General features: G+C 44.1%; 1 protein-coding gene and 1 pseudogene across 2 annotated transcripts in view; both read right to left on the reverse strand.

Annotated features, from left to right (window-relative positions):
- The window catches only part of eepd1 (endonuclease/exonuclease/phosphatase family domain containing 1), a 137,875-nt gene that overhangs the window by 104,097 nt on the left and 10,169 nt on the right, over window positions 1-23,609 (reverse strand). The gene's annotated exons all lie outside the window — the stretch shown is intronic.
- Window positions 1-23,609, reverse strand: part of LOC132378632 (copine-3-like) — a 35,136-nt pseudogene that overhangs the window by 1,256 nt on the left and 10,271 nt on the right.

Here is a 23,609-nt window from a genome sequence, read left to right on the forward strand (position 1 = left end):
ATGCTAACATTACATTTGCCTTCCTCACCACTGACTCTACCTGCAAGCTAACATAGAAACAGATAATCCACAGCACATTACAGGCCCTTCGGCCCACAATGTTGTGCCGACCATGTAACCTACTCTAGAAACTGCCTAGAATTTCCCTAGTGCAAAACCCTCCATTTTTCTAACCTTCAGGGTGTTCTGCAGGAGGACTCCCAAATCCCTTTGCATCTCAGATTTTTGGATTTCCTCCCCATTTAGAAAATGGTCTGCACATTTATTTCTACTTCCATAGTTCATGACCATGCATTTTCCAACAAGGTATTTCATTTGCCACTCCCTTGCCTCTTCTCCTAATCTGTCCAAGTCCTTCTGCAGCCTACTTGTTTCCTCAACACTACCTGCCCCTCCCTTTCAACTTACCATCTCTCAGTTTAAATGCAACTGGGCGACCATTGTGGAGGCAACTCACCCTACCCTTCTTGGGCACTGGGCATTTAAGAACAAAGTATATTTATGAGAATTTTCTTTTAAATACATGAAACATGTAAAGGTAAATCCAATGCAAACATTAAACACCAACATACAAAAATGCTGTGGTATATACAAAAATAACAATTTCATTAAAATTACTATCACAAAGGTGGTCTGAAAGCTGGAGGGAGGCTGCGATCGAACCGTCAGCTGTGGGAGTGTGAAGCTCAAGGTTCAGTGTGTTGCCTGTACCGAGAGGCTTGCTGTCTCTCCCATGGGTGGAACAAAGGGTCCACTATGCCCTTACCTTCCATACTTCTGTGCCGCAACGTGCAGACACGGGAAAGGCACACATAGTGACTAACGTGTTTTTTAATGGAAGCACTGCCTTGTTGTCTCTGCAATCCTGTGCATTGGCTGGATCAGACCAACTGAGGCAGGTGGGCGATAAGTTTTGAAATTCCAAAACAAACTATTTGAAAGAAAAACAACCCTAAAGATACACGCCCCAGTTTGGTTTTATTTTTAAACTTTAAGCAAGGCACACACTAATAGTGTGGTGGCTTGATGACCTGTGCCATTCACGTACTTTTACGTGCAACCCAAAATAAATTTTGTAAAAATTGCTAATCAAACATTTTTACAATTATTACTCAAGTATTACTGATATATTAAATACACAACACTCCTCCCTGCTTAACTATAAACTACAACTCAATAAACTCGGACTCAGACTGCAGGAAGTGGTTCTGACAGCTCCGGGTGCCTTTCTTCTGGAAGTGTTGACATCCCAAACAGCGCATGGCAAGCTGCTCAATCAGCCATCTATCCCAGGCCACCAAACAAAGCTTCAAGCCAACACTTTCATTTTGACCGGCATGTAGCTCCTCCAACAATTTAGCTCTCATCTCGAATGGTACAGCAGTTCTCAATCCCTACCTCTGTCAAGGGCAAGTTCATCTCGGCACTGGTAAAAATGGGGAAACAGGAATTTTTTGCTGCACATCCCAGTCACTTTGAATTGTCATGTAGACTGGAGACAGTGTGGAGTCTTCTGTTGTTTCCCTTTGGAACATCTCTGCCACAATTTGATTTGCTTTAGAGAGAATGCATCAAGGGGAGTGTGCACTGTTGTAAATTATTCAGGTATAGCACTTCCTTTTCCAAGGGTGAAGGGAAAATCCATCAATATTTCTATGATCAATTGTCTTCTTGAATTCTATCTTGTAATTGTGTCCTCCAAGACACAGAGCCCGTCTCTGCATTTGTATTGCTGCTGTTAGTGGAACACCCTTCTATGGATTGAAAATGGCCTCCAGTGGTTGATAATCAGTAATGAGGGTAAACTCTCTCCCATACAAGTACTGGTTAACATATTTAAACCCCAAAACAGATTCAAGGCTTCTCTATCAATCTGTGCATAACTTTTCTCTGCAGTGGTAAGGGAACGTGATGCAAAGGCTATGGGTGTTCACTCCCGTCACTCATAACCTGCGACATAACTGCTCCTATAACTTACGGTGAGACATCACAGGTAAGCTTCACTGGTTGACATGGATCATGATGCGAGTGTAACAGTGCCTAACATCATCATTTACTTTGCCTTTTGGAAAGCCCCCTCACACTGCTTTGCCCATTACCACTTCTTCCTGATCTGTAGTAATGCACTTGAGGGGTGGATAACAATAGGCAGGAACCTGGTATAATAACTGACAGATCCTAAAAAGTTCAGCAACTGTGACATGTCCTTTGGCCTTGGAACATCCACCACAGCACACTTGTGTATCGATAGCGTGGCCACAGTATGTAACAATTGCGTTAAAGAATTCACACTTGTTGCATTGTGCTCTGAGCCCACAATCTTCTAGTCTTTTTCAATGGGTACATTTCAATAGGTACACTTAATGTCACAATATACAATATACATCCTGAAATTCTTCTTTCCAAACATCCACAAAAAGAGAGCCCTAAAGAATGAATGACAGTTAAATGTTAGAACCCCAAAGCCCCCCCACAAATCTCCCCTCCCACGCGTAAGCAGCAGCAAAGCAACGATCCATCCCCCCCGACCAAGCACTCAAGTATGCAGTAAAGCATCAATAAAGACACAGACGCAGTATCCCAAAGACTACTCATTCACCCAGTATTTGACATACCACAGGCTCTCTCTCTCCATAATTAGGGAAAAAGAGGTGTCCCTGTATCACAGCGAGAGGGGAGACATAACACCATAAATCAGCAAATTGCCTTGTTAAAAGTCTGTTGTGTTGCTTTTCCAAGCTCTCGGAACTTGGGTCTCTGGGCATACAGCCTGCTCACAATCTTCCATTTCCCACAACGCATCAGGCGGTGGCACAGGTCGCGAGACTTTTGAGATGTTCCTCGTCATCCTCATTGGTATCAAAGATGTCTTCCAGGTAACACTGAGTGCCTGGGCAGCCTTACAGCACCTGGTGTTAGTTTTCTGCCAGAGTGCAGGTGCAGGTCCTGCTTCAAAAGTAAGCCTATTATAGCAAGAAAGCTCTTTGAGTGTTTATGGTGAGAAATCTTCTTCTATTTCTATCTGTAGATAGGCTTCAGCCAAGTCCACTTTGCTGAAGTGCTTTCCTCCAGAAATGTTTGCAAAGATATCCCCTATCCTGGGCAGATCTACTTTTGGTACTGGGTTGAAAGTGACCTTAAGATCACCACAGATCCTGACAAGACCCATCCCTCTTGGCTTAAAAACCCCCGGCTTTGCACACGGGTTCCACTCAACCTTGGAAAGAATTCCTTCAGCCTCCTCACAACCTAGCTCACTCACTACTTTATTGTGGATGGTATACAGCACTGTCCAGGTTTTGTAAAACTTGGGTGCCACATTTTCATTTAACACCATTTTACTCTTGATATGTTTGTGTTTTCAAGGCCATCATTGAACACTTATGACATCATCCATATCTTTCTTAATTTGTTTCCAGTTGACTCTTATTGCAGGGGGTGAAGCATTGAAATAGTGGAAAGATTTCCAATAAGTTGTAGTTACCTAAGCCAATCATGTCTCCACAATGCTGGCCTTCCTGTTTTTAACCGCACAAGCCCAGTGTGGCTTGGTGGTTGTTATATTTCTCTTAAGAATGTCATTCCCACAGGAGTTATCTTTTCTCCACCACAAGTTCCTAGTTAGATACTCACAGTATCTTTGAACGTTGTTCAAGCTCATTCCGAAGAATAACTGAAACAGCTGAGCCAGAATCCAATTCCATTTTAATTAATTTGTCATTCACTTATGGTGTAAACCAAGTCTTGTTAGTTCTCACTTTATAATTCTCAACTCTACCAAGCTGTGTCACTCTCATCATTATCAAATTTGATCATCAGCATGTAGATTAGTGCTCTTTCTGAAACCGTAACTTGACTTTTATCTTTATCTCTTATTTTCTTCTGCCCAACACGCTCTTTGTATGTGTCTGACTTTGTTGCATGTTGTTTTTGAATGATTTATTTTAAGATTCCACAAGCTAAACAATTTCTCAGTGCATCATTAAGCCTATTACCAAACTGACAATGCTCAGACAACTTCAATTCAGCTACATACACTGAAATGGACTCCCCTTCATTTGATTCTGCTTATGAAACCCAAATTGTTCTGCAAACAACAATGGTTTTGGCTCTAAATGCTCATGCATTACTTTCATGAAATCAGGCAAGCTAATTTCAACTGGTTTGGTTGAAACAGTCAAATTTTTAAGCAAACTCTATGCTTTTCCACCCAATGCTCTCAGCAAAACTGCCACTTGCTTTTCCCATTTGCTTTAAAATATTGCTCAATTCATCCAGAATACACTAGTCAGGTTTTTTTTTGTAATCAAATGCATCAATCTTTCTGATGTAACCAGTCATTTCTGCTTTTTTTTTTAAAATTTATGATTATTATCACCCAAGACTATTTATGAATCTGTGACTTCATCTATTTTCTGCCTTTTTTTAAACTCCAAGGTCTCACTCTGCTTTTTTAAAAAAACCCAAACACCTCACTGCACCTTTATCACTCAAAACATCTCATGGTGCTTCAGTAGGTAGGTAGACATCTCGGGTACATTTACAACTACCCTCGTCACCACTGTTATGGTCTACAACTCTAATTGAAAGATAAATACGGAGCTGTGGGATGAGTGTCTTACTTTAGTTTTGTGTGAGGTGCACACATAGGACATGGTGACATGATGATGTATGCTATTCACATACTTTCACATATAACCTGTAATGAACTATGTAAACAAAGAATTCATAATCAAACAGGATATTTACAATATTACTGATGTATTAAACACACAACCATGGGGAATACAACTAACCTGTACAGGAGAAGCTCAATCTTCTAGGCCACCATTTGTAATTACCAGCATCGTGCAACTCTCCATACTAAATAATTGTTGCTTAGTAGTTCACTTTTTCAGGGCTTAAGGTTTGACTCGCATTGCCTGGTGACTGTTAACAATGTGTTTACAATCAGTGGAATAGAGGCATGAACTGATGTTAGAGGGACATTAAATATGACTTTACCCACACCAATTTGTTATCAGGTTATACTGATGAAATTGAAATTCAGTTAAGTTGGAGTAATTGGATTATTGTAGGAATCAGGGCCAACAACATTCTTGAGAAATAAGTCTTGCTATCCTAACTTGGCCAGGTCTATATGAGATCCAAATCCACACCAATATGTTTAACTATTAACTGTGATGTCAAGTGGCACATAATTTAAAAGGATTAGAGATGAATAAAAATGCAACACTAGACATGTTACTGAATGTATTTTAGTGAAAAATACCAACACATTTTATGATTCATCATCCATCTCACAAACCTTTCCCTGAACAAGAATACCATTCCCTGACACCTGTAAAATATTTGTCAGTGGCACAGGAACATTGATTTGAATGACATGTGTGAGCCAAGTTACTATTCCCACCTCTGCAGATAAATGACACTTTGCTCAGGCACGTCAGCTCGTGCTGAACTGACAAGATCTGTTTGTGAAACTACCACGGGCAGTTAATGGCATCATATCATTCCATGACCACCAGTATTAATAATTTCTCAAAGACAGTTTCATTGTCCATGCTGCCCTGTAGCAGAAAGAGTAGCAGTCCTTTTAAAAGCTGTCTGGATAGATTGCTCCAACTGTGTTATATCACAAGTACTGAAACTTGAAACACATCAAAGCAGAACCCTGGTCTTGAAAACAGCAATTCAATTTCAACGTGGCATTCAAATAGAAACCACATTTTCACAATCCTGCACTCCAACTTCTTGCTCTTTATCAGAAACTTACATCAATAGCATTAAAGTGGCTACTACACTGTACTAATACCAAAAAGCCAATGTGGAACAATTTCTAGGCCATTTTACCTAGGTACAGCACCCTGGTGAATACACTGAAGGAAACAAACTGATTTCTGAGGGACAGTGAGCTAGCTATGCTTGACACATGTAAATAAGGAAAATGTTAAATACTCCAAAAGTGCCAAGGTACCTATCACAATCGTCACTTTCCTATTCAGAGTGATTTTTTTAGTGCAAAGTAACCCTTGCTGTGAGATTTGCATGACTGATCATAACCAGCCTTGCAAAGGAATGGAAATCCTTAAACAGGAAGTCTGGCAATACTTGGTCACAACATCAGCAGAAAAAAGGAACAACATCTGATGCAGGAACTCAGTAGGTGGAGCAGGTGCCTGTCGGCAGACAGGACCTGCCAACATTTCAGATCGAAACGCAGCAAAAGTAGTTTGTTTTTTTTAAAAAAAAAGCACATCCCATATTCCTCCCACGTATACAGCCTCCTGATGTGAAACAGATTGGTGTGGGTGAAGTTATTTTTAATGCTTACTAACACAACATGCTTCCAGCACTCAACACCCAAAGTCTGCATTTGCATGTGCTACACAACTATAATTCAGGCAAGGAAAATAGCATCTTCCTTGGATTACTGATAATAAAGTTCAGAGCTTAAAGTAAATTTAATATCAAATACATATTTGTCACCATATACAACCCTGAAATTTATTTTCTTGCGGGCATACTCAGTAATTCCTGGGACCATAAAAGGATTAATGGAAGACTGCAGCCAACAGGGCAGACAAACAACCTAAGTGCAAAAGCTGTGCAAATACAAAGAATCAAAAATAACAAACAAGTAATCAATAGATATCGCAAACATGAGGTGAAGAGTCCTTGAAAGTAAGTCCATAGGTTGTGGGAGCAGTTCAGATTGGGCAAGTGAAGCTGAGAAGGTTATCCCCTCTCGTTCAAGAGCCTGATAATTGAGGGGTAATAGCTGAACCTGGTGGTGTGGGTCCCGAGGCTCTTGTAGCTTCTTCCTGATGGCAGCAGCAAGAAGGGAGCACGGCCTGGGTGGCAGGGTTCCCTGACGACAGTGCTCCATGTAGATGCGCTTATTGGAGTGGAGAACTTTACCGGTGATGGATTACTTTTTGTAGGATTTTCCGTTCAAGGGCACTGGTGTTTCCATACCAGGCCGTGATGCAACCAGTCATCATACATCTATAGAAGTTTGTCAAAGCATTAAGTGTCATACTGATATGTCTGTTTTGTCATTCTCACATTCTCCTGAAACACTTAGCGATCATGTGCTGACTGTTCTATTTCCCAAGCGAGTTCTCCTTTGTAGTTTGAATACCACCATCGGCCGAATGTAATCACGCACTCAAGATACTGTATTCTGCCGTCACCAAACAATGAACAGTCCACGACGCATTTCAAATCATAGTCCAGGGTTTGCTTGAAGCGATCTCTGCCCAGTTACAATCAGCATATGACTGGTAGCACGAGGGGTCCCAACACACTAGACCGCTGCTATACTATGATAAGTAATGCCTACTGTTCCAGGCCCAAACCACAATTCAGGAAATCTGATCACTTACCTGCCCTCCTCCTTCCTGCACACAGGCAGGGACTAAACAGCAAGACTCCAGAGTTGAGGACAACAAAGAGTTGGTCACAGGAGGCAGAGGTGCAGCACTGGGATTGCTTCAAGTTGGTGGACTGGGCCGTGTACAAGGACACATCACTGGATTTGAATGAATACACCACAGTTGTCAGACTTTATAAAAAACAGTCAATAGACAATAGGTGCAGAAGTAGACCATTCAGCCCTTTGAGCCTGCACTGCCATTTTGAGATCATGGCGGATCAATTACTATCAATACTCAGTTCCTACCTTGTCCCCATATCCCTTGATTCCCCTATCCATAAGATACCTATCTAGCTGCTTCTTGAAAGCATCCAGAGAATTGGCCTCCACTGCCTTCCGAGGCAGTGCATTCCACACCCCCACAACTCTCTGGGAGAAGAAGTTTTTCCTTAACTCTGTCCTAAATGACCTACCCCTTATTCTCAAACCATGCCCTCTGGTACTGGACTCTCCCAGCATCTGGAACATATTCCCTGCCTCTATCTTGCCCAATCCCTTAATAATCTTATATGTTGCAATCAGATCCCCTCTCAATCTCCTTAATTCCAGTGTGTACAAGCCCAGTCTCTCTAACCGCTCTGTGTAAGACAGTCCGGACATCCCAGGAATTAATCTCTTGAATCTACGCTGCACGTCCTCTGTAGACAGGATGTCCTTCCTTAACCCTGGAGACCAAAACTGTACACAATACTCCAGGTGTGGTCTCACCAGGGCCCTGTACAAATGCAAAAGGATTTCCTTGCTCTTGTACTTAATTCCCTTTATAATAAAGGCCAACATTCCATTAGCCTTCTTCACTGCCTGCTGCACTTGCTCATTCACCTTCAGTGACTGATGAACAAGGACTCCTAGATCTCTTTGTATTTCTCCCTTACCTAACTCTACACCGTTCAGATAATAATTTGCCTTCCTGCTCTTACTCCCAAACTGGATAACCTCACACTTATTCACATTAAACGTCATCTGCCAAGTATCTGCCCACTCACTCAGCCTATCCAAGTCACCCTGAATTCTCCTAACATCCTCATCACATGTCACACTGCCACCCAGCTTAGTATCATCAGCAAACCTGCTGATGTTATTCTCAATGCCTTCATCTAAATCATTGATGCAAATCATAAACAGCTGTGATCCCAATACTGAGCCCTGTGGCACCCCTCTAGTCACCACCTGCCATTCAGAGAAACACCCATTCACCGTTACCCTTTGCTTTCTATCTGCCAACCAGTTTTCTATCCATGTCAATATCTTCCCCCCAATGCCATGAGCTCTGATTTTACCCACCAATCTCCTATGTGGGACCTTATCAAATGTCCTAGACAAGTGTGCCCTCACAAAATCATTCAGTCTTTCCCAACTAGAAGCCCTGGATGAACAGTGAGATTGGTAATCTGCCAAGGGCCAGAACCAAAGCATTCAAGTCTGGTGACCAAGAAAGATACAAGAACTCCAGGTATGATTTCTAGAAGGTCACCTTATGAGCAAAGCGACAATTCTGGACTAAACTTGAATCAATGAAGGATGCTCAACAGCTGTAGCAGAACTTGAATACTATGACCTCTGACAAAGTGAAGTCAAACAACATCGGTGACAACACAGCTTCACTTCCAGATGAGCTCACTGCTTTCTATGCTCACTTTGACCATCAAAACATGAAGGAAGCTTCACGAACTCCCACGGCCCCCGCTGCTCTACAATTTCAGTCTTAGCAAGATGGGTGGCATGAAATAAAGTAATACGTTGGCAAATAAATAGAGAAAATTAATCTTTGCAACAGACGTCTTATCAGATAGGTAAACCCCCACATTTCTTAAAAGGAAAAACACAAGAGATTCTGCAGATGTTGGAAATCCAGAATAATGAACAATCACTGCCTGAAACGTTAGCTCTTTATTCCTCTCCACAGATGCTGCCTGACCTGCTGAGTTCCTCCAGTATTGTGCGAGTGCTTCTTAAAAGACAATGGAAAATTCTGTACCTCAGTCCTTACAGCCCTCATTTGTTGTCTATCTGCAATGGATGATGTAAATAGCATAGCTGTAATTTTTAAATTATTGATCACAGCAGCTGATCATCAATACTGACTACTCTTGATAAAGTTGGGGGTGAACTCCCTTGAACCACTATAGTTGCTGTGTTAAAGACACTGATGATAAGTAGGGAGTTCCAGGACTTTGGCTCAGCTGAAGACCTATAAAAGAACACCAAATCACTAGTCTATTTCAAAGTATTTACTAACCTTCTCTCTTCAATACAATCCAAATGTGATTTGGAAGGACACAGCAGTTCCTGCAAATGAACAAAGGCCCATTCGTCTACCTCTCACCCTATCTCAAGGCCCTGCACATGATCAGCAACTGATTTTCATGGTCAGATAAGTATTAAAGTTCTCAGGCACATCACCTCATACCTCAAGAGTAAAACAGGCATACTGGGACAGGATATTGGCAACTTTTCATTTCTGAACTACGTACAATACAGTCATATTTGGTGAAAAAAGCAAACAGACCAGTCCAGAGGTAAACCACTCACCGAGAATACATCTTTGCACGATATCTTTTAGTCCATACTAACTACACTTATGCACTCAAATTTAAAACCATAAATTGATAAGTAGCAAGCACTTATTTGGCAACAAAAGTTCCACATACTTGCCACACTTTGAGAAAAACTTTCACCCTCACTTTTAAAAGGAGTTCTCTCATTTTAACTTTACATCCTGTAGTCATAGACTTTCCACAAAAAGACAATATATCCTTTCGAAGTTCTACTATGCCCCTACTGGATAATCAATCTCATAGTTCTCCAAATGCCAGAGATTATAATCCATGCAATCCCCAACGTATTTCGTTGAAGCATTCTAACGAAACAGCAGCAGAGTTATCAGAGTGTGCACACTATAGTCTAAGAAGGGCACGGCATACCCAAGACAAGAATCTTCTCCCTTTCGTATTACAGTTTAGTTATAATTAACTTCATTACACATTTGGTCCACTAAAAACTCCATCCCTCAGCAAGAGAAAGGAACCAAGACACTGATCTCCCCTTCCTTGGATTCTGAAATCTATTTTATTAAGCGGCAGGGTAGAAAAAGAATCAACTTACTGATTTGCAGCATCATTGCTTCAAGAAATCTCCTGATCCTTTCTGTAGATATGTGCCTCAAGATTTAAAAAGGCTCGATTTATCTTACGATCACACTGAGTGAGTCATTAAGCACATTAACCAAGCCTAAACATAAAGACCTATATTTCACCAGTGGCATTTCTGGTTGCAAGTATAGGCTTCAGACTCGATTCTCACAATGATTATGTAGTCAGAATCACTTATAATTTCATTGGCATATGTTGTGAAATTTGTTGCTTTGTGGTAGCAGTACAAAATAATAAAAACAAACTATAAATTACTATTAAGAAATGTAAATGGGGAAAAAAGAGAAAAAATACTGAGATAGTGGTCATGGGTACATTGTCCATTAGGAAATCTGATGGCGGTGGGCAACAAACTGCCCCTGAAACACTGAGTGTGTGTTTTCAGACACCTGTACCTCCTTCTTGATGGCAGCAATGAGAAAAGGGTGTACCCTGGGTGATGGGGGTCCTTAATGATGGATGCCGCCTTGTTGGAGCATTGCCCTTTGACAGTGCTGGGGAGGCTAGTTCCAGTGATGGCACTGGCTGAGTTTATAACTTCCTGCAGTCTGTTCTGATCCTGTGCAGAGGTCCGAACATGCCAGATGGTGATGCAGCCAGTTAGAATGCTCTCCATGCTACACCTGTAGAAACTTGCAAGTCTTTAGTTATATACCAACTCTCCTCCAGCTCCTTATCAAATATAGCCACTATCATGCCTTCTCTGTAATTGCATGTATGTTGTTCCCAGGATAAGTTGTCAAAGATGTTGATACCCAGGAATATGAAACTGCTCATCATCTCTCGAGGAGGACTAGTATGTGTTCCCTTGACATCCCCTTTGTGAAGTCCACAATCAATCCTTGATCTTACTAACGCTGAGTGCAAGGTTGTTGTTGCAACACTACTCAACCAGCTGATCTATCTCACTCCTGTACGCTTCCTCATCATCATTTGAAATTCTGCCAGTAATAGTTGTGTCAAAGGCAAATTTATAGTTGGTGTTTGAGCTGTGCCTAGCCACAGTTGTGGGTACAGAAAGAGTAGGGAAGTGGGCTGAGCACACATCCCTGAGGTGCGCCAGTGTTGATCGTCTGCGAGAAGGTTATGTTATTTCTGATCTGCACTTACTGTGAGGAAGTCAGGGATCCATTTGCAGAAAAAGGTAGAGGCCCAGGTTTTGGAGCTTGATTAGAACTGAGGGTATGATTTTGCAGAATGTTGAGATGTAATCAATAAACAGTAGCCAGATGTAAGTACTACTATAATCCGAGCTCAGGTGCCGAGCCAGTGAAATTGTATCTGCTGTAGACCTATTATGGCAGTAGGCAAATTGCAGCAGATCCAAGTCCTTGTTTAGGCAAGAATTGCTTCTGACCACGACCGACCTCTTAAAGCACTTCATCACAGTAGATGTGAGTACAACTGGGTGATAGTCATTGAGGCAACTCACTCAGCTCTTCTTGGGCACTGTCACCCTTTTGAAGTGGTTAGAAATCTCCGACTACAGCAGTGAGAAATTGAAGCATTCCTTGAACACTCCTGCCAAATGGTCAGCACAGGTCTTCAATTCCCCACCAGGTCCTCTTCAGGGCCTGTCAGCTTGAAGGGGTTCACCCTCTTGAAAGATGTCCTGACCTCGGCCTCCAAGACAGAGATCACAAGGTCACCTAATGATTTGCATAGATGTAGCTTTATTTTCCCTTTCAAAGTGTGCAGAGAAGGCATTGAGCTCATCTGGGAGTGAAGCATCACAGCCATTCATAACATTAGGTTTCACCTTGTAAGAGGTAATGCCCTACAAACCCTGCCAGAGCTGACGTGCGCCTGATTCCATCTCAAATCTCTATTAGAATAGTTTTTGCGCTCTTAAAATAGCCTTCCGTAGCTTGTATCTGGACTTCCTGTACAATTCTGGATCACTGGCCTTGAATGCCACAGACAGAGCCCTCGGCACTCTATGAATCTCTTGGTTCACGTATGGTTTTTGAGTTGGGTGTTAGGCATGTTCTCAAAGGTTCCCACTCACCCACGCAGGTCTTGATGAAATCGGGGACAACTGCTGTGTATTCATTCATTTTCAAAGATGAGTCCCTGAATATTGTCCAGTCCACCAACTCAAAACAGTCTTGCAAGTGCTCTTCCACCTCCCTGGATCATACCTTTTTGGTCCTCACCACTGGTGAACGGTCTCCCCCGTAATCTATTGGAGATCCTGGAATAAGCGAAGCTGAAATAGCCCCAAAACTACAGTGTCATCAAGATAACAGCAGACCAAACTAATTACCTTAAGTAAATCAAATGCACATTGCAAGAGCTCCAAAATCCCAAATTTATTAAATTTACTTTAAAATTTATCAATTGAAGATGTTCATACATAAATGATGATTGCACCAGTTTTAAACATAGTATTATTAAATATAGCACTTTTTCTCAATTACTAAATACTGCTTCAATAGCATATTCATCAGAAAGTGAGGATAAAAAACATACAAAAATCTGCAACACCAAGATACTACCGATATCGACCTGCTGTAATTGCCCAGAAACTCAAGTATAAGAAACTGGAACTGGTATTGCTATCCTTGAACCTGCTCCAATATTCATCAAAATCGCGACTGTCTTTTAGCTCAGTGTTAATTTCCAGAATAACACCCATATACACTGATTCCCTTAATGTCCATAAATCCATCCATCCTTTGAACGAACACAATGAGTGAGCTCCAGGTAGAGAATTCTGAAGATTCATCACCTTTAAAGTAAAAAAAACTTCTCATCTCCGTCCTAAACAGCTTAACACTTATTCTATATATGCCATCGATGTACAAACTCAACAAGGGGCCTTGGCAAAACTAAATCTTTTAAAAAATATATACAGTATATTAAAAAGATCAGGACATCAGTAGCACAGCAATTAATATTTCTGCTAATAAATGAAACATTCCAGGAACACCGTAGCAAAATTCTGAGAAATGACGAAGAAGGCATTTCCTTTCCATTGAAAAGTGGCTTTCTTTCATCTTTTTATTATGAATTACGAAATTTGAGTCATCAAGCTCTTTTTCTGTGACTGCTTTTAAAAACCTTCTGAAAATCCATCCATTCAAGTAAGCTTCTGATTACCCAATCATATCTCCCACTTCACAGCTCATTATCCTTTGCCGTTTCCACATCCCCCTGGTGTTAAGTCACAAACCTGGACCACTGACTTTATCGATATGTTGAACCCTGCTGAGTTTTTCCAGTATTACCCGTTTTTGTTCCAGATTTCCAGTATCTGAATTATTTTGCTTTCTCTCCAAAACCATGGGACAAACCGATCTCTCCAAATATTTGATAGACCCTGGCTTTGAAATATACTGATCACCGTTTTTGCATCACAGTTCTTAAATTCTACTTGGGGAACAGGGTTTACGTGGTGCACATTGAACCTCTGGTCATTTGAGTTTGGTAGTAACAGCCACATCATGATTTGTAAATATAAGTTTGGAATATAGGAAATAGGGTTCTGTAAACGTATGGCAAAATCCATACACATCAACGAGACAACACAAATTTTATTGGGAACAAAGGACAGACTGTAGTGGAGTGCTACACGCAGCGCTAAAATTACGACACGGAGTCGGTAACTGCAGTCGAAGGAAAAAAAACTTTATTCGAAATCCTCAGCCTCACTTTTAAGCCTCCCTCAAAGGCTCCAAATCTCTGTGCTTGCAAACCCCCGTAGGCTATCTAATTGTGAGCCGGTTCGGATGTGCCAGGAATTGGGTTGCCACATAACCGCCCCCCAGAACCGGCGATACACCCCCCAATGTCCACAGTCTGGGCCAGAACCTGCTTGGGAGGTTGGCCTCTGCGCCGAGGTGCCGGAAACTCGGCCGGTTGTGCCAGGTCCACATGGGCCGGTTTGAGGCGGTCCACCGTGAAAACCTCCTCTTTCCCCCCAACGTCCAGCACGAACGTGGACCCGTTGTTCCGGAGCACCATAAATGGCCCCTCGTATGGCCGCTGCAGCGGTGGCCGATGCCCGCCCCTTCGTACAAACACAAACTTACAGCTCTGCAGGTCTTTGGGTATGCAGGTCGGGTTCCGCCCGTGCTGTGAAGTGGGTATGGGGGCCAGGTTACCGAGCTTCTCGCGTAGTCTGCCCAGGACTGCTGCAGGATCTTCCTCTTGCCCCTGTGGGGCTGGTAGGAACTCCCCGGGGATGACCAGGGGCGCGCCGTATACCAACTCGGCCGACGAGGCATGCAGGTCGTCCTTGGGCGCTGTGCGGATGCCGAGTAGGACCCAGGGAAGCTCGTCCGCCCAGTTGGCTCCTCGCAGGCGGGCCATGAGGGCTGACTTCAGGTGACGGTGGAAACACTCCACTAGCCCGTTCGACTGTGGGTGGTAGGCAGTTGTGTGGTGCAGCTGAGTCCCCAAAAGGCTGGCCATAGCTGACCACAGGCTGGAGGTGAACTGGGCGCCTCTGTCAGAGGTAATGTGGGCTGGTACACCAAAGCGAGATATCCAGGTGGTGATCAGGGCTCGGGCGCAAGATTTGGAGGTGGTGTCGGTGAACGGGACAGCCTCTGGCCATCTTGTGAACCAGTCCACGATAGTCAGGAGGTGCCGCGCTCCGCGTGACACTGGCAGGGGGCCCATGATATCCACATGAATGTGGTCGAAACGCCGGTGGGCGGGATGGAACTGCTGCGGTGGGGCTTTGGTGTGCCGCTGCACCTTGGCCGTCTGGCAGTGCATGCACGTTTTGACCCATTCACTGACCTGTTTGCGGAGTCCGTGCCAAACGAACCTGCTGGAAACCATCCGGACAGTCGTCCGGATGGAGGGATGCGCCAAGTTATGAATGGAGTCGAAAACACGGCGCCGCCTGGCTGTCGGGACGACGGGACGGGGCTGGCCGGTGGTGACGTCACAGAGTAGGGTCCTCTCACCCGGGCCTACGGGGAGGTCCTGGAGCTGCAAACCAGAGACCATGGTTCTGTAACTCGGAATCTCCTCATCCGCCTGCTGCGCCTCTGCCAGTGCCTCAAAGTCTACCCCTTGGGAAAGGGAATGAACGGTAGGGCAAGAGAGCGCATCCGCCACGACATTGTCCTTACCCGAGACGTGCCGGACATCCGTCGTGTATTCAGAGATGTAGGACAGGTGGCGTTGCTGGCGGGACGACCAGGGGTCTGACGCTTTCGTAAACTCAAAGGTAAGCGGTTTTGTGGTCCGTGAAGGCGGTGAAGGGCCGACCTTCTAGGAAGTACCTGAAATGCCGGATTGCCAGGTAGAGCGCCAACAGTTCCCGGTCGAAAGCACTGTACTTGAGCTCGGGTGGCCGCAAGTGTTTGCTGAAAAACGCCAGGGGTTGCCAGCGACCTGCGATGAGTTGCTCCAGCACCCCACCGACTGCCGTGTTTGATGCGTCCACTGTGAGGGCGGTAGGGGTGTCCATTCTGGGATGTACTAGCATTGCGGCATTCGCCAAAGCTTCCTTCGTTTGAACGAAAGCGGCCCCAGGTAATGTCCTTGCTCGGACCCGACATCAGGGCGAACAGGGGGCGCATGATCCGGGCAGCTGAAGGGAGGAAGCGGTGGTAGAAATTGACCATACCTACGAATTCCTGAAGGCCTTTGATCGTGGTGGGTCGGGGGAAGTGGCGGACCGCATCTACCTTAGCGGGCAGAGGGGTTGCCCCGTCTTTAGTAATCCTGTGGCCCAGGAATTCAATGGTATCGAGTCCAAACTGGCATTTGGCGGGGTTGATTGTAAGACCGTACTCACTCAGTCGGGCGCAGAGTTGACGGAGGTGGGACAGATGCTCCTGACGACTGCTGTTGGCTATGAGGATGTCGTCCAAATAGATGAACGCGAAGTCCAGGTCCCGTCCCACCGTCTGTGCGGCATTCTTCAGGCTGAACGGCATGCGGAGGAACTCGAAAAGGCCAAATGGGGTGATGAGAGCCGTTTTGGGGACGTCGTCAGGATGCATCGGGATTTGATGGTACCCTCGGACGAGGTCTACCTTGGAGAAGATCTGTGCGCTGTGCAGGTTTGCTGCAAAGTCCTGAATGTGCGGCACAGGGTAGCGGTCCGGTGTGGTAGCCTCGTTCAGCCTGCGGTAGTCGCCGCATGGTCTCCAGCCTCCCGTCGCTTTGGGCACCATGTACAGGGGAGAGGCCCATGGGCTGTCGGACCGCCGGATGATCCCCAATTCCTCCATCCTCTGGAACTCCTCCTTCGCCTGTCGGAGCTTGTCTGGGGGAAGCCGCCGAGCGCAGGCGTGAAGGGGTGGCACCTGGGTCGGGATGTGGTGCTGTACGCCGTGTCTGGGCATGGCCGCTGTGAACTGCGGTGCCAGACCCGATGGGAAATCCGCCAGGACCCTGGTGAAGTCGTTGTCAGACAGCGTGATGGAGCCGAGGTGAGGGGCTGGCAACTGGGCTGCACCCAGGGAGAACGTCTGAAAGGTCTCGGCGTGTACCAGTCTTTCCCTGGGCAGGTCGACCAGTAGGCTGTGAGCCCGCAAAAAATCCGCACCCAGAAGTGGTTGGGCTACGGCGGCCAGTGTAAAGTCCCACGTGAACTGGCTGGAGCCGAACTGTAGCTGCACCTGACGGGTGCCATAGGTCCTTACTGTGCTGCCGTTCATGGCCCTCGGGGGGGACCCAGTGCCCTGCTGCGGGTGTCGTAACTCGTCGGAGGTAAAACGCTGATCTCGGCACCAGTATCGACCAAAAACCGGCGTCCCGACCTTCTGTCCCACACATACAGGAGGCTATCCCGATGGCCAGCCGCCATAGCCATCAGCGGCGGCTGGCCCTGGCGTTTCCCGGGAACTTGCAGGGCGGGTGACAACGGCAGGCTTCTGCGCCCCACCGCTGGTGGTAGAAGCACCAGTGTTCCTTGGGCTGGGGGTTGGCGGGCTCTGTGGCCGGGCCTGGACTGGTTTGCTGCTGGGAGCGTGGCTGGGAGATCTGTGCGATGGACGCCCCGCTCACCTTTTTGGCGTTCCACAGCAAGTCCGCCCGGGCTGCCACCTTCCGGGGGTCACTGAAATCCGCGTCGGACAGCAGCAGGCGTATGTCCTCGGGCAGCTGCTCCAGGAATGCCTGCTCAAACATGAGGCAGGGTGTGTGTCCGTCGGCGAGAGACAACATCTCATTCATTAAAGCCGATTGAGGTCTGTCGCCCAAGCCATCCAGGTGCAGTAAACGGGCAGCCCGCTCGCGCCGTGAGAGTCCGAAAGTCCTGAGGAGCAGGGCTTTGAATTCCGTGTACTTGCCGTCTGCCGGGGGCGACTGTACGAACTCCGCGACCTGGGCCGCTGTGTCCTGGTCGAGGGAGCTCACCACGTAGTAGTAGCGGGTGTCTTCTGAGGTGATCTGGCGAACTTGGAATTGGGCTTCGGCTTGCTGGAACCATAGGTCCGGGCGCTGTGTCCAGAAACCTGGCAGTTTCAACGAAACCGCATGAACAGAGGCGGCGTCGGTCATTTCTGGTCCAAAAATCGTTTGGACCGTCGGGGTCACCAATTGTAGCGGTGTGCTACACGCAGTGCTAAAATTACGACACGGAATCGGTAACTGCAGTTGAAGGAAAAAAAAAACTTTATTCGAAATCCTCAGCCTCACTTTTAAGCCTCCCTCAACCTGCCCCCCCGTGGCGCAGAGGCTTCAAAGCTCAGTGCTCGCAAACCCCCGTAGGCTATCTAATTGTGAGCCGGTTCGGATGTGCCAGGGAATGGGTCGCCACAAGACAACCAATATAAGAATATTTGATTGAGATTTTGACAAGGGCAGATTTCAGCTGCAGCATTCGCACTTCTAGATACTGACATTAAAAGTCGATATGGTTGATGCTATACTTTAAGGACTTAAAGATGCGTGCAATTAATAAATATTATTCTTACACATGATAGTACAGAGATGCTCAAATGGAGAAACTTGACAAGCTCATGGAGGTAAAATAATTCTGTACTGCTATGATCAATAAGATGCACAAGATTACATGAGAGCTAGCATAAACCATATGGGTCCAATAGGCACAGTCTCAGTGCTTTAATGACTTAATTTAATCCTGTGACTTCCCTCACACAACTTCCCACCAGACTCGTTCTCCACAATATAGCAATCACTCACCACCAATGGTACAATATCAAGAAAAAGTCTGCAGAATATGGGCAAAAGAATGTAATGGGACTTCTGAACATCAGAAAAAACTAAAGCTCAAAATATTTCCCAAGGTTTTGAACTTCCACTGTCTGAATAGAACACTAATACAGGTTGAATATCCCTTATCCAAAATGCTGAACGCATTTCAGATTTTGGAATACATGATGAGATAGCTTGGGATCACCATAATCTCTGATTCAGTAAGCAGTCTTTGTTCATCACACACATTATTACATATCATTACATGAAATTACTACATATCATTAAAATAATGAAAGAATAATGTGTAGGGTAACAAATACAGCACAACAGCATCAGAATACCTGAATCAACTGTTGAGCAACAACAAACAACGGCAGTCTCTACCCACAATGCGCGTTTTGATTAAAAGGTTACAGTACACTATCTGTATTTTGTTTTTAGGTCAAAGGTATAAAAACAATTACTATTGTCGACATGTTCTGGTATTAGATTTTCAGTGACGATCTTGGCAAACTAATTTCTCTGCTTCTTCACTATCAGCAGACGCTTTAAAACCTTAATGTTGTGACCGTTCTTAAATTTCTGGCACCAGCTTGCCGAATCTTTATTTCATGATCAACATACCGTCAACCAGCATATGTTCACTCTGACACTGACCATTTCAATACACGACCAAGATTTTTTTTTTGCTTTTAAGCAGTGTTTTTCTATTCTTCATTAACTTCTATTCAGTATGTATGTGAGTTCACTTCTCAGACCGGTCTGTGGCGCGCAGAGAGCTGTGTGTCCCCAGGAACCTTCCCAGTACCTTGTGGAATTTCCATTTGTGACCTCATGCCAGCACTCAAAATTTGGATTTTGGGGGTTTTTAAGATTTTGGAATTTTGGATAAGGGGTACTCAGCCTGAATATCAATTTCCCTGGCACAATTTTCTTGCCACATATGAGGAATTCCAAACAAAGTTGATCTCAATTCCAAGTTGTATGATTTGCAAGTTGCCATCACACATTTTCTACAAGCAAATCTGTATCACTGTTGTAAGATAACGCTAACACCTTATACCTCCATACTTTCACCAATGCATGCTGATAGACTGCTTTAGATACACATGCTCCAAAGACCAAGGCTACAACAATGAAATACATTCAGTGACCACTTTAGTACGTACCTGCAGGACCTAGTAAAATGGCCAAATGCATGCTCACTGTCTTCTGCTGCTGTAACCCATCCACTTCAATGTTCAACTTCTTGTGCATTCAGAGATTATTTTCTACATGCTTCACGTGTGGTTATTTGAGTTATTGTTGTCTTCCTGTCAGCTTGAAACAGTCTGGCCATTCTCCTCTGACCTTCCTCATAAACAAATCATTTCACCCACAGAACTACCACCCACTGGATGAATTTTTTTTGCTGTGGTTTTTCTTTGCACCATTCTCTGTAAACTCTAGAGTCTGCTGGGCGTAAAAATCCCAGGAGATCAGCAGTTTATGAGATACTCAAACCACCCATCTGGCACCAAAAATCATTCCATGGTCAAAGTTACATTCTTCCCCATTCTGATGTTTGATCTGAACAACAAATGAACTTCTTGACTGGATCTGCTTGCTTTCATGCATTGCATTGCTGCCCCATGACTGGCTGATTAGATACTTGTATTAATGAGCAGGTGTACATAAAGTGGCCACTGAGTGTATGAAAACTATTGCACTCCACTGGTGCTTAACACAAGAGTTCGTCCTTAACCCATCCTGCCTGCCATCAATCCCAAATGTCGTTTTTGCTCCATCCTTCAGCCAATATAGTCTTTAATACTGCATTGGTTCACCTTCAATCACTAACCTAAATGAAGCATTTCGCAATGTCACCATATCGTGTAAAAGAATCTCCTCCTACATTGTATGTACCCTCAAACCACACACTGCAAATGTCATATCTGTCAAAATATACATTCCCCCCCCCCCCCCAATAGGCTTAACTTTTGTGGTGCCGTACACGTGTAAACATCAATAATCAGATTGTTGCAGCAACGTTTGCCCGGAAGTTACTGTCTCATGATTGTTCTGACAAGATGAAAGCATTTACCATAGAAGCTGACTAACCGGGCAGTGTAGCAGTTAGCACTTGGTTTTACAGTAACAGCCACCCAGGTTCCATTCCCACGGCTGTCTGTAAGGAACTTGTACATTCTCCCCAAGACTGCGTGGGTCTCCTCCGGGTGTTCTGGTTTCCTCCCACAGTCCAAAGACATACCAGTTGGTAGGTTAATTCGTTATTGCAAATTGTCCCATGATTGGGCTAGGATTAAATGGGGGGCAGGGCAGGGATTGCTAGCAGTGCTGCTTGAAGGGCGCTGTGTGTCAATAAATGAATAAATTTAACTTCTTTGTTTTAAGGATTTAGTTTTGCACTTTCCGCTTATTCCAGAACAAAAGGCATTTTGATCCAACATCTATAACTGCTCATGATAAAGCAATTCTGCTAATCCTATACCCTACTTGTTTCCAAGCCATGCAAATGACTTTTCCTCAAACATCCATCCAATTCTCCATTGAAAGCTTTAATTGATTCTGTTTCCACTATCACTACATAAAGCAAAATTGAAGCTCGTGATCATATACAGTTCTGGGCAAGAGTTTTAGGCACATGTACAGAATATAGCAGGGGTGCCCAACAGCTTTGCACTGTACGGCATTGTCAATGTGGAGAAGAGACTGAGATGATGGGAACGGGAAAGGCGGAGTCCTGTGGGGGAGGTGCAAGACAGGTAAAAGTGAAGGGGGGAGTGGTGGTATGGGTGCAGACATACCCAATCCTGAAACACAAGGCAAGGTCATGTGATTCAAGCAATTGGTTTATTGATCTTAACAGAACATCTCTCCAATGCCTCCCACTCCCTTCTCCTTTTCCCTACCATGTTTCACCTCTCCCTGACCCCTTCCCACTTATGGCCCACAAAAGAGATTTGTCTCAGAATCAGGTTTAACATCACTCATCTATGTCATGAAATTAATTTTCTTTTTGCAGCAGAACAGTGCAATATACAAAACTACTACAGTACTATGCAAAAGTCACTATGGCTATTTATAACTGTGCCCAAGATTTTTGCCAGTACTATATATTGCCCCAAATCTTTAAAACTGCATCAAGTTGTTTTTGAATTATTGGCTAATGAGAACAGTTTCCCTCCACCCTCCCCATCTTAAGACATCATGATCATGTGCAGCTCTACGAAATCTGTTAACCTCCTTTGCCCTGACAACAATTCAGCATTTAACAATACCCCTGGAACTACTCTAGCAACACGCTAGGGTATTCATATCTTTCTCAAAGCAAGTAACAAGAACTGGATGCAAACTGTGACCAAACTAGATTTTGAACTGACTCAACACAGTTTCCTCTCGTGATCAAAGCTACCTCTATTACTATTTAGAACTGCTTACTAACTTATTATTTTGATTCAACTAACTATGTTTTTCTCCTTTATGTGCTTTGCCTTCCCAAACTGAAAATAGAGTTTTAGATTACAGAAGCATCTCCCCAGACTGACCAAAATACTAAGTTTAATAAGTTATTTCAAAGTCCTGGTACACAAGCTTGGCACCACCAGTCAAGTGTTAGCAGAACACAAAAGAACTTCAGTTAATATCTGACTGCTTAAAAATCAGAACTTTATTGCACATAAAGAAATCATTAATCTTTTCATTGTTTGGCACTGATAGGAAGGCATTGAGCTACATCTCAATAGTAGAACCATCAAGTTATGTAGACAGAGACTGAGCCTTCCTAGTCAAAGGTTACTTTGCAAAATAACAAATAGTAGAACAGTTCCACTAGATTACAAGGAGGCAAAATTTAATCACATTATTTAAGGAAAGTAGGAGAGAGAAAAAAAACAAGGAATTACAGTTAGCCTGGCATTTGTATGAAGAAAATGACTTAAACCTATTAATAAGACATGGTACAAACAAGAGAACATCTGCAGATGCTGGAAATCCGAGCAACACACACAAAATGTTAGAGGAACTCAGCAGCATCTATAGAAAAAAAGTACAGTTGACGTTTCGGCCTGATATGTTGATGGTACTTTTTCTATAGATGCTGCCTGGCCTGCTGAATTCCTTCAGCATTTTGTGTCTGTTGAAAAGACATGGTAATAGGGCATGTGGAAAAATAAGTAAACGGATGAAGAAAAAGTTAGCACGGACAAATGAAAGGATGTTATAACATGCAGATTAAATAAGGGTGAGCCAGTTGATGTGGCATATTTAGACCATCAGTAAGCTTTTGATAGTGTGACACACTGGAGGTTATTAGGCAAAATTAGAAAGCATCAACTTGGGATAATGGAGTAGTGTTGACTCATTAACATAAATAAAATATAAACAAACACTTCATTTTGGGTTGGGAGGGTTGGTTGCTACAAGGGTGGACCCCAGCTATTTATATATTGAATAACTACTTTGGTTCTGTCTTCACTAAGGAGGACATAAATAATCTTCCAGAAATAGTAAGGGACCGAGGGTCTAGTGAGATGGAGGAACTGAGGGAAATACATGTTAGTAGGGAAGTGGTGTTAGGTAAATTGAAGGGATTAAAGGCAGATAAATCCCCAAGGCCAGATGGTCTGCATCCCAGAGTGCTTAAGGAAGTAGCCCAAGAAATAGTGGATGCATTAGTGATAATTTTTCAAAACTCCTTCAATTCTGGATTAGTTCCTGAGGATTGGAGGGTGGCTAATGTAACCCCACTTTTTAAAAAAAGGGAGAGAGAAACCGGGGAATTATAGACCGGTGAGTCTGACATAGGTGGTGGGGAAAATGCTAGAGTCGGTTATCAAAGATGTGATAACAGTACGTTCGGAAAGAGGTGAAATCATCGGACAAAGTCA

This window comes from Hypanus sabinus, chromosome 20 (assembly GCF_030144855.1).
Source record: "Hypanus sabinus isolate sHypSab1 chromosome 20, sHypSab1.hap1, whole genome shotgun sequence".
NCBI lineage: Eukaryota > Metazoa > Chordata > Chondrichthyes > Myliobatiformes > Dasyatidae > Hypanus > Hypanus sabinus.